Here is a 12,335-nt window from a genome sequence, read left to right as displayed (position 1 = left end):
GAGACTTGCAAGGCCCCGGGGTTCTCTCTGGAGAGCAAGGGAGGCTGGTGGAAATGCCCTTTACTTTGACATATGCAAATGTTCACCTGTGGCGCCCTGCAGGGCAAAGCGTGACTTCTGGGTTCTTTAATATGCCTGGAGGATGTTTCAATTATTGATCGAAAGAAATTGTGACTGGTAGGAAAGGCTGGGGAGTCTAGGATTCAGCGTCTCATTTCAGATTTATTTTGGGGAAGGTTGGTATTTTTCTTTAATTGGTAAAAAATTTTCATTTTATTATTTGAAGCCATTTTTGAGTCCTAATCCATTAGAATTTAATATCAACAGTTGGGGTGGCTCCAAGTATTTTTGCCTTTTTCTATTTTCTGGCTGCTTTTGGTGCCAAAGCTCTAGTGTTTTAAATCTTTTAAATCTTGCCAATTCCTCTTGCCACTCTTCAGATGTCAGTGCCTGTGTGTATTCTGACTTTTCTAATCATTAGAAAAGATTCTTCTGCTAGCATGTCTTATCCCTAGATTACTGGCCTTCCCTGTTTGTGCCTTCCTGGCTTCTGTTCCTCTTCCTTCCAGAACTTCCACCTCCACAGCCTGAATAATCTCCATGTTTCCTACCCAGCCATTCCAGAAGCTCAACTTTAGAATCTGACAGTTCAAGATTTGAACTCAGTTTTGGTGCAGTGTCTCATCCTTATAATCCTATCACATTGGGAAGCCTGAGCAGGAGGATCACTTGAGCCCAGGAGTTAAAGACCAGCCTAAGTAGCATAGCAAGACCCCTCTCTCTACAAAAAAATACAAAAATTAGCAAGGTGTTGTGGCACGGACCTGTAGTTCCAGTTAGGAGGCTGAAGTGGGAGGATCACTTGAGCCCAGGAGGTCGAGGCTGCAGGGAGCTGACATCATGCCACTGCACTCCTGCCTGGGTGACAGAGCAAGACCCTTTCTCAAAACAAAACACAAAATAAAACAAAACACAACAAAACAAAACCCCAGGATTTAAACCCAGATTCTCTACCAAATCTTGGCCTCGTGTAAGTTATTTATCCTTTCTCTCTCCCTCTAATACATATTATATATGTGTGTGTATATACACATTTATATATGTGTATATATTTGTGTGTGTGTGTATATATATGTGTGTGTGTGTATATATATGTGTGTGTGTGTGTGTGTGTGTGTGTATATATATTTCTAGCTTCTCTGAAAAATCTCCAAGATCTGGCTTCTGTGACTTTCCTGGGAGGCAACAATCAAGCCAAGCTGAATAGTGCTGTCCCCTTCAGATGACTTGCTCTCTGTTACCACCCTTGACCCATGCCAATATTATTGTTCCCAATTGTTGACTTATCTGAATTGTTCTGATGGCTCTTTGAGTCCAGCTGTTTCCTGACTCCCCTCTGAGCTGCATGTTTGAGTTCCCGGGTCTAGGATGAATGAGGTGGAGCCGGGAGTGGTATGACTGGGGAGGACTATACTTCTTAAGGGTCTGGCACTTTCATGCTCTGGACCTTTTTTTGCCCTTTGCTCACTCTGTACACTCAGCCCGGACTGTTCTTCCTCGGTTCTTTACTGGAGGAGTCATTCTTCCTTCAAGGCCAGGGTAAATGGGGCACATCACTCTTTGGGGTTTCTTCCTGCTCTTGCACAGCACTCAGGGAAATCCCTCCTTTGCTTGAGGCCTGTGCCTCTGCTGAATGCTGATCTCAGTCATTTACACATCTGCCTTCCCTGGCTTACCGCACTTTTTCTAAGGTAGGGGGTCCCATCTCATTCACCATTAGATTCCTTTTTTTCTCTCCAGCTATCTAGCCTCAAACACACTGGCTGCCATCAAGCTAAGGGCTGGGTAGACATTGGTTGAGTTGAATGGGATTCTTCAGGGAAACTCAGTTTTCTAGTTTCATATTACTGACCAAGAAACGAACACATAAAGAAGGGCACTTGTTCCAGGCCCCGGGGCTCCATGGAGAGAGGGGCATGGCAAATATGACATCCTGACTCATGGCTTTCCCGATACTTGTCACATCATAGGAGTCCAATAGACAGTGAATAAGAGAAAGAATAAATGAGGTATTTACAACTAAGGCTAGGAAAGAATAAATGAGGTATTTACAACTAAGGTAGAAATCCAAGTCTCTTTATCACCCCCTTCCTAAACCAGTATCATATCCATTACAACAGATTGAATTCTGCGTTGGATATGAATTGGCTTTCTCGAGGATGTCCTCACTGTTCCCTCGAACTAATTAGGATACTGCATTCTATATCCAAAGAAAGTTCTTCTTCCCATCCCTAGGAACTTCTGATAGGATTCAGATACCGCATCTTTTTACGTTCGGCCCATCCCACACTGAGTGATAGAGGGAAGTGGAAGAATCTGTAGTAATGAAATCAGTAGTATGTCTTTCTCAGGCACTTTGATACAGAACACGGGCTCCCTTTACTTCTTAGCCTTTTGTTCAGAGAAATCTTCACATCCATCTTCTCTAATTTGACCTTGTGCTCCAAAAATGAGCACAGCTTTTATTCAAATGCTGTTCAAAGGGGAGAGGTTCACACTCTGGCTAGTGGCAGGCACCAAGACCATTTCCACCCGCCTTGCCGCACTTCTGTTTTATAATTGGATGGTAGATAAATCTGAAAGAGAAACACTAAAGCTGAAGCGAAGTCTTAGGGAAAAGAATTCTCATTATAACAACTTCCTTAACATATTCCTACTTGTCCATAATTGAGTCAACATCCTAGGTGACGGCGTCTAAAATCCTAAATGCAAATGGAGCTTCTTATTTAGTGTCTACAATATGGTGGGTTGGCCCTGCTCAGGGAAGTACTTTTGTTTTTTATTTTTATTTTTTTTAGAGACGGGTCTTGCTCTGTCGTCCAGGTTGAGTGCAGTGGCACGATGATAGCTCAGTGTGGCCTTGAACTCCTGGGCTCAAGCAATCCTCCTGCCTTAGCCTTACAAGTACCTCGGACTACAGGCATGTACCACCATACCCAGGGAAGTATGTCTAGTGTCTTTAGCATCCAGGCATCTGAAGTTAATTCCAAGAACATTTTTTACTTCCTGTTACAGGTTGCATTGTGTCTCCTTTGCCCCACCTCATCACCTAACACCCACCAAATTCATATGTTGAAGTCCTAACCCCCAGTGCCTCAGAATGTGACCTTAGCTGGATATAGGGTCATTGAAGATGTAATTAGTTAAGATGAAGTCATACTGAACTAGAGTGGTCCCCTAATCCAACAGACCGACGCCCCTATAAAAAGGGGAAGCTTGGACACAGAGCAGACATACACTCTGGGCGCGGTGGCTCACGCCTGTAATCCCAACACTTTGGGAGGCCGAGATGGGCAGATCACGAGGTCAGGAGATGGAGACCATCCTGGCTAACACGGTGAAACCCCGTCTCTACTAAAAAAATACAAAAAACTAGCCAGGCGAGGTGGCGGGCACCTGTAGTCCCAGCTACTGGGGAGGCTGAGGCAGGAGAATGGCGTAAACCTGGGAGGCGGAGCTTGCAGTGAGCTGAGATCCGGCCACTGCACTCCAGCCTGGGAGACAGAGCGAGAATCCGTCTCAAAAAAAAAAGAAAGAAAAAAGAAAAAATTGTTAAGCCAGGTGCGGTGGTTCATGCCTGGAACCCCAGCACTCTGGGAGGCCGAGGTGGGTGGATCATTTGAGGCCAAGGAGTTCAAGACCAGCCTGGCCACTATGGTGAAACCTGTCTCTACCAAAAATACAAAAATTAGCCAGGTGTGGTGGTGTGCCACTGTGGTGCTACTCAGGAGGCTGAGGCATGAGAATCGCTGGAACCCTGGAGGCAGTGGTTGCAGTGAGCCAAAATCGTGCCACTGCACTCCAGCCTGGGCAATAGTGCGAGACTCTGTCTTCAAAAAAGAAAAAAATTATTCAGTGACACTTGGTAAGGCGTGGTAAAGAAGACTATATTCAGGACCATCGTGATAGGTACAGGGACCACTGCAATGGGCTCCTGTGGTCAGAGACACTGGGTTCAACTCTGAATGCAGCAGTGGCAAGTGGGAATTTATAGCCCAGGAGCAGGGTGACCAGTCACTGGATGGAAAATTACTAAGAGGAAACATCAGGGGTGAGGGGATTCTGGTTAAACTGACCTAATAGGATTCTTGCTCAAAACAGGCCAGGGTGATGGGACACACCTGGGGGTCGATGGCGAAGGAGGAGCTCAATCAGATCTCTACAGTGATCAGATGTTGAGGGTGGGGGGTTCTTGCTAAACTAGCTTAATTGTGTTCATTGCTGAAGCTGAATCTTACAAGGAAGTGCACAGACGGGCCTAGGAGAAGGATCAGTGGCCTGTCTAAAGTTTGGCCAAGCAAACTAGGCGTTCGTCAGAGAACGCCCCGTGAACATGGAGAGATTGGGGTGATGTGTCCCCAAGCCAAGGAACACCAAAGTTAGCCAGCAAACCACCAGAAGCTTGGAGAGGCATGGAGCAGAGTCTCCCTCAGAGCCGCTGAAAGAACCGTGCAGGAGGAATGAACCATGCAGGTACCTTGCTCTTGGACTTCTGGCCTCCAGAACTGCGAAATAATTTCTGTTGTGTAAGCCAATCAGTTTGCGGTACTTGGTTATGCCAGCCCTAGCAAACGAACACACTTCCCTTTCATCTCCTTCTTTCCCAAACAGACTAGCTTGCAAAATGGAGGTGCTTATCTGAAGGCCTGGCAGGAGGATTCATGAGGGGAGGAAAGTTCTCGTTTCTTTGTTTCTTGTTTGGCTTCCTCTGCCAGCAGCAGGGCACAGCAGTTAATGGTGGGCACTTGAGCTAGACTTGCATCTTGGCACCATCTAGTTACTTATCTTCCCTGTGCTGCTGTTTCCCTACTGATAGGAGCTGGGGATGCTAATAGTCCTGACTCCATAGGTGTATTGTGTGGCTTAAATGAAATCAATCCTGAAGCACTTAGATGGGGCTCCGCACATGGTAAGTGCTCAATCCATAAATGCTGGCTGCTGTTATTCTACTACCTGTGTTTTCCTGTGGAATCTCTTTCCACGTTTCTCTCCTAGGCAGGATTCTGTGCTCGATCCTGAGCCCGCCCGTTTGCCCCTTTTTCTGTGTGTGTCCTTCACGGGACCCATCTGCTCAGGTGACCTGGGAAAACAGGTGAAATAGTTTAGGTAAGCACTCTAAAAATCTGGCTGCCTGACTGGCAGCACCTGCATGAGTATTGCCTGGGAGTTTGTTAGAACTAGGGCAGGTGTCAGTTAGATTCCACCCCCGACTCGCTGACTGAGTGGCACTGCTGGTGGGCCCGCCAGTGTGTAAGAGGTCCCTCGGTGATTCTGCTGCGTGCTCAAGTTTGAGAACTGCTGCTACAGGATGACCTTCCTACTTTTCCATACAGAAGTTTCCCCAGACATTCCTTTCTTCTCCTATCCTGCATCCCATTTCCCCAGGGCTGCCCGATACATCTTCTCACAAAATAGGGGTGGGTGACAATGTTTATGCCCTGGCCTTCCAGGCTCCTGCTCTTTCTGAATTAATGCTGCTCAATTGAGTCTACGAGGAGAATCTCTTTCTCGGCAGGGACCAAGGATGAGCGAGACTGCTTTCTTTCTGATTCTGGATGTAATTATCCCCCCCATATCATTCAGGGACCAAGTCTTAATCTCCTCACAAGCTCAGTGTTCAGTATAGGGCCTGTGTCAGGTCATCTTCTGTCACCCAGGCGAGGGTGCAGTGGTGTGATCTCAGCTCACTGCAGCCTCAAGCTCCCCAGGCTCAGGTGATCATCCTACCTCAGCCTCCTGAGTAGCTGAGACTACAGATTAGCGCCACCACGTCCGGCTAATTTTTGTATTTTTTGTAGAGGTGGGGTTTCACCGTGTTGCCCAGGCTAGTCTCAGACTTCTGAGCTCAAGTGATCTGCCCACCTTGGCCTACCAAACTGCTGAAATTACAGGCATGAGCCACTGTGTCTGGCCACTCAGTAATGTTTCTTGACACAAAGGAATGGCAATTCATGAATCACGAACACGTGGCTCAGTGCAAACTCTGTCTACTGAGGCAAGTGAGGGCTGGCTATGGTATTTACACCCTTCGTGTTCAGTTTGTGTAAAACAAAGGTGAAGAGAGACTCAGCTCATTGCTTTTTTCCTGGTGCCACCTCCCTGGTCCTTAGTGTCCTCTCCCTGTAGGGTGTGTGGACCACCTGGGCCCTCGCTTGCCTCTTGGCCTGTGATGCTTGCCTGCCAGTTTCTTTCACATCGTGTCCTGCTCTATTTTCACTTTAAACTTCATGGAATCTTTTTCCGATCTGTGTGCTGGTCCTATCCTGACACGGGTGGCAGCACTGTCACATCAGGGCCTCAGGGCGGGGTGTGTAGGCTTGTCTCTGCCACTCTCTATTTCCGTCTCCAGTGCCTTGCAGATGAGCCCTATCCATTCCCTACTTTCACATCCTCCTCTCTCCCGTCCTCCACCTTTCGCCAGCTCCCAGCTGTTGTCAGCCCCTTTGGCCTCTGGCATCTCACGTGCACACACGCACGCAAGGCTGGAGGCTGAGCTGAGTCTCACAGGGTTTTTACAAGAACTGCACTAATATTTGAACGTATAGGGCCAGCAGCTTTTTCTCCTACAAGGTTTCCACAACCAGGAGAGATTACTGTTTTATAATTCTCTCAGGAGTATTTGCATGTTAATAGGGAACACTTGATTATTGCTATAGTTTAAGTATTTTTGGTTTTTTAAATAACAGTTTTATTGCGATATAATTCACATACCATAAAGTTCACTCTTTTAAAGTACACAATTAGTAGGTCTTTAAAAAGTACATTCAGGCCAGGTGTGGTGGCTCTTGCCTGTAATCCCAGCACTTTGGGAGGCCAAGGTGGGAAGACCACTTGAGGTTAGGAATTCGAGACCAGCCTGAACAACATGGCAAAACCCTGTTTCTACTAAAAATATAAAAAATTAGCCGGGCATGGTGGTGCGTGCCTGTAATTCCAGCTGCTTGGGAGTCTGAGGCAGGAGAATTGCTTGAACCTGGGAGGTGGAGGTTGCAGTGAGCCGAGATCGTGCCACTGTACTCCAGCCTGGGTGACAGAGCGAGACTGTGTCTCAAAAAAAAAAAAAAAGTTATTTGCAGCTACCACCACTAATTTTAGAACATTTTCATCACCCCAAAAAGAAACTCATTAGCAGTCACTCCCCAGTCCCTCTTCCCCTCAGCCCCTGGCAACACGAATCTACTTTTTGTCTCTATGGGTTTGCCTATTCTGGACATTTAACATGGATTTGTACAATATTTGATGACTCTGGCTTCTTCCACATAGCATGATGTTTTCAAGGGTCATCCATGTGGTCACATGTATCAGTACTCCACTGCTTTTTATTGCTGAATAATATTCAATTGTGTGAGTAAACTACATTTCATTTATTCATTCATCTGTCAAAGGACATTTGGGGGTATGTGTGATTTTTACTGGTCTGTTTTTTTGACCCAATCATTTGTGTGGTTATTTTATGGGGTGGGGGGATTTGAAAATTATTTGTATTCACTTACATTCCTTTGGTGAAGAAATATTTTCTGTCCCCATGATTGATTTACCTTAGAGATTCCCATGCTCTGAAATTGACCCAGTCATTTAAATAAAATCTAATCTGCAGGGGGAAAAAGAAACTACCCAGTCAGGCTCTATTCACCTTGTATATATATCTCCTTTTCATGGACCTACGCACACACAGCAAGCATCAGCTTATTATGTCACATATTTTGTTATTGACTCCGACATTCCCCTTGTGTATTGACCACATCTCTCTCTCTCTCTCTCTCTTTTTTTTTTTTTTGAGATGGAGCTTTATTCTTGTTGCCCAGGCTGGAGTGCAATGGCGTGATCTCACATCATCGTGACCTCCGCCTCCTAGGTTCAAGCAATTCTCCTGCCTCAGCCTCCCGAGTAACTGGGATTACAGGCATGTACCACCATGCCCAGCTAATTTTTAATTTTTGGTAGAGAGGGGTTTCTCCATGTGGTCAGGCTGGTCTCGAACTTCTGACCTCGGGTGATCCACCCGCCTCGGCCTTCCAAAGTGCTGGGATTACAGGTGTGAGCCACTGTGCCCAGCCACATCTTTTTTTTTTTTCTGTATTTTAACGCTTTGATGTCTGAGCCTTGCTGACCCTCTGGTAGGTTAGCCAATTCCTAGAAGCAGTAAACAGCTGGCTCTCCAGTGTGCTTTTCAAATGCAAACCAACCAACTCAGAGCCCACTACCCCACCACTTCCTTTGAAGGCTCTCACACTTTAGGCTGCGGTCTACTTGCCCTAATCATCCCAGAGTCTGGTACCTGACGATGAGGGACAGCCCATATGTCCCAGAACCCACCCAGATTATTCAAACTCACCAGTCCCATGACTGCGTTCTCTCACTTGCCAATTCCTTCCCTTGAAAACCACAATAAAGGGTTTTTGCCCCCACTTTTTGCTCTCTCATGGCCTCCTAAACCGCCCTGGGCTTCCCCGTATGGCCCGTTTATGGTGTAGCTCGCACCATCCTTTTGGGACTGTGAATAACCAACTATCTTTTCAATGACAACCCTCTCCTGATCTGGTGGCCTTACCACACCCAAACAACAAAACCTAATAAGACACCTCGCCCTAACACACTGCCAGAGCTTTGATTTCTGGTGTGATGTCACAATTGTACATTCACTCATCCCAACAAATGTGGTGCTGGTATCTTTTATTTTTGGGGTTGTTTTTCTTTTCCTATTTATTTATTTATTTATTTGAGACAGAGTCTCACTCAGTTGCCCAGGCTGGAGTGCAGTGGCACGATCTCGGCTCACTGCAAGCTCTGCCTCCCGGGTTCACGCCATTCTCCTGCCTCAGCCTCCCAAGTGGCTGGGACTACAGGCGCCCACCACTACACCTGGCTAATTTTTTTTGTATTTTTAGTAGAGACGGGGTTTCGCCATGTTGGCCAGGATGGTCTCGATCTGCTGACCTCGTGATCCGCCCGTCTCGGCCTCCCAAAGTGCTGGGATTACAGGCGTGAGCCACTGCGCCTGGCTCTTTTCCTTTTTAAAAAAGCTCCTAAATTCTACGACTTCAAGGGAGCTTCAGAGAAAAGTAATTGCGATTTCTGTATACTTGGTAAAGCAAAAGCTAGACTCACACAGCCACCACCCTGGAACAGCCTCAAGCTACTCTTCTGTGCCTGGTGGCCTTCAGGGGACCCCACTGGGATACCCACTCCATGGTCAATGGCTGTCCCCAGGCTCCCCCACTCCTCCCCACACACACACCTGCAGGGCTGGGCTGGGCACCTTAAGGTGTTTTGTCTCCTGCTGCTTGCCAGGTGGTGGAGCAGAGAGGCCAGGAACCCAGTGCCCTGTGCTGATATCTGGAACTTGCCTTATAGTAGCTTATATTTTCCTTAATACTAGGAAACTAACACTTTATTTTTAGCGTTGGATATCACTTGTCAAATTGTTTTTCTCACTAGCTTTGTTTATGGATTTTATTTTTTACCATCTCCAATTTCCAGTGGGAACTAAGACTTAAAAAAATCATATGCAAAGCATCTTTTATGAGCCTACATCTGTGCCTTCTAAGGAGAGGCGGCAATGGTGTGTATTTTGATTTAACTTGGGAAGGATTGACTGGTGTTCTTGCAAATGCAACTGTCTATAAACGGTCCCAGCTTCTGTACACAGCCTGGAACTCATTCCATTGAGCCGAGTGTTTATAGATAATAGAGCTTTATTGTGGTAAAAGAAGCGAAGAGCTAATATTTTTATCTTATTTGAATAATTGTATCGCAGGCTCTAGCACATGTCAAGCTTGGCACTATTAACATTTTGGGGCAGATAATTTTTTATTGGAGTTGAAGCTGTCTTGCGTATGTGGTATTTTTAGCAGCATGCCTGGCCTCTACCTATTAGATGCCAGTGGCATCCCACTCCCTCAGTCCCCAGTTAAAAGGAAAATGTCTCTAAACATTGCTAAACTCCCTGGAGGGGTAAGGGGGAAGTGGTGGTTGTGGTGACAAAATCTTTCTGGGCAACCAGAATTTCTGGGGTCAGAGGAACCTTGAAATCCAGCCACCTCCTGGCTGTGGAAGGCTCCCTACCTGGGAGCCCCTTGGTGGTAGGGGTGGGGCATTAATGAATGGTGTGTAGACACCTCCACAGGAGCTGTGACTCCCTCTGCCTGGGAGAACTTGTTTCATTGTAACTTTTCTGCAGTTGAGTTGCTATTAATAACCGCTGCAGCCTCTAGGATCTCTCTTGCCCCTGTGGTTGCAGAGGCCCTAGAGTTGTGAGCTGGGGAAAGAACTGGATCCAGCCTGCACTGAACGGGTACAGGGATTAAACTGGAAGAGCTCTGCCCTATGGGATGGAGTCCTGGAGCCGGGTTTCCCCCGTCACCTGGGGATGCAGTTACAAATCTCAGTCCCCCGGCTCTGACCAGGGCTGGATGAGCTGCTAGGCAGGCCTGGCACCTGCTTGAAGCATTAGTAGTGCAGAGGCACATGTGGGCATGCCTATGCGCACATGCTAGAAAATGGTCCATTGTGGAAAGACAGCTATTCAAACTCCATATCCACTGTATGGGTATCATTTATTGGATAACTTAGGACATTAAAAAAATCATTTCCTGGCCAGGTGCGGTGGCTCACGCCTGTAATCCCAGCACTTTGGGAGGCTGAGGTGGGCGGATCACTTGAGGTCAGGAGTTTGAGACCAGCCTGGACAACATAGACCAAAAATACAAAAAATTAGCCAGGCGTGGTGACGCACACCTGTAATCCCAGCTACTTGGGAGGCTGAGGCATGAGAATCACTTGGGAGGCAGAGGTTGAGGTGAGCCAAGATCGTACCACTGTACCCCAGCTTGGGCGATAGAGCAAGACTCTGTCTCAAAAATAAAAAAAATAATTTCCTGCTTTGGTATTGCTTTACATTTTGAATTATATGAGAATACTATGGCACTTGTGGTATATGTAAGGCTTCCACGTCTCCGAGGGCGGCCTGGGGTTCTGCATTGTCAGTAACTCCCCAGTTGATTTCTACTTTTTTTTTTTTTGAGACCTGTTCTCACTGTTGCCCAGGCTGGAGTGCAGTGGCACAATCATAGCTCCACTGCAGGCTCACACTGCAGCCTCAACGCCCTGGGCTCAAGTCATTCTCCCACCTTGGCCTCCTGAGTAGCTAGGACTACAGGCAGGCAGCACCAAGACTGACTAATTTTTAAAACATTTTTAGTAGAGATGAGGTTTCACTATGTTGCCCAGGCTGGTCTTGAACTCATGGCTTCAAGCAATCCTCTGGCCTCAGCCTCCTGTGTATCTCAGACTACAGGCTCACACTACCATGCCTGGCTAAATAAAAAAATTTTTTTAGAGACAGGGGTCTCACAATGTCACCCAGATTGGTCTTGAACTCCTGTACTGGGGTTACAGGCATGAGCTACTGTGCTGGTCACCATGTGGTTCCTTCCCCCCGCCAAACAAGCTAACAAAGGAACCAGGTGATTCTTATGCATATCAACACTTTGGGCCCACGGCTTCAACTGCAGGAAACTTAATGGTGGGGCTTCCCTGAGACACCCGGGCCCCGCCCCCTGTGTTCTGCCCCAGCTGGGCGGGGTTCTCTGCTGGTGCACACGCAGCTTACTGGGATTTCACTTCACTGCTCATCTATGTTCCATTTTTTTCTGTTTTTGTTTTCTGGAACTTGCATTAGATAGGAGACCTCCTGGATTGACCCCCTCCCCACATTTTCCATCTCACCTTCTCTTGGTTTAAGTATTTGTAAGCATGTTGGTTAAAAATGTTTATTGGGAACTTTTCTAGTACAAATATATTACATCCTTATTACAGAAAATTTGGAAAACACGAAAAAGGAAAAGTCAGGCAAAACAAAGCCCAGGACCTCACTACCCAAGACTGCCACAGTGTCGTCTCACGTGTCTCTTTCATTCTAGTCTATTTCCTTTTCTTTTTAAATTTCTTCTTCTTTTTTTTAAATCAAAGACATACATGCACATGGCTGAAAAATCAATGAATACCAAAAGGCTTATAAAGAAAAACATGAGGCCCAGCGCGGTGGCTCATGCCTGTAATCCCAGTACTTCGGGAGGCTGAGGGGGTGGATTGCCTGAGGTCAGGAGTTTGAGACCAGCCTGGCCAACACAGTGAAACCCCGTCTCTACTAAAAATACAAAAATTAGCTGGTGTGGTGGCTCATGCCTGTAATCCCAGCTACTCAGGAGGCTGAGGCATGAGAATCGCTTGAACCCGGGAGGCGGAGGTTGCAGTGAGCCAAAATTGCGCCATTG

The 12,335-nt window shown here is 46.8% G+C and overlaps 1 long non-coding RNA gene across 1 annotated transcript; it reads right to left on the bottom strand.

The window, feature by feature from the left end:
- Positions 1-2,147: 2,147 nt before the first annotated feature.
- Positions 2,148-8,597, bottom strand: LOC139356998 (uncharacterized). Its single transcript, XR_011609605.1, has 3 exons — positions 8,396-8,597; positions 5,014-5,140; positions 2,148-2,636 (listed from the first exon to the last, which is right to left on the bottom strand). It is a non-coding gene; the product is annotated as an uncharacterized lncRNA (long non-coding RNA).
- Between the last annotated feature and the right edge of the window lie 3,738 nt (positions 8,598-12,335).

The sequence above is a fragment of the Macaca nemestrina genome, chromosome 11, assembly GCF_043159975.1.
Source record: "Macaca nemestrina isolate mMacNem1 chromosome 11, mMacNem.hap1, whole genome shotgun sequence".
NCBI lineage: Eukaryota > Metazoa > Chordata > Mammalia > Primates > Cercopithecidae > Macaca > Macaca nemestrina.
The sequence above is the reverse complement of the archived record's forward strand: the minus strand, read 5'-3'. Positions and strand labels throughout refer to the sequence as shown.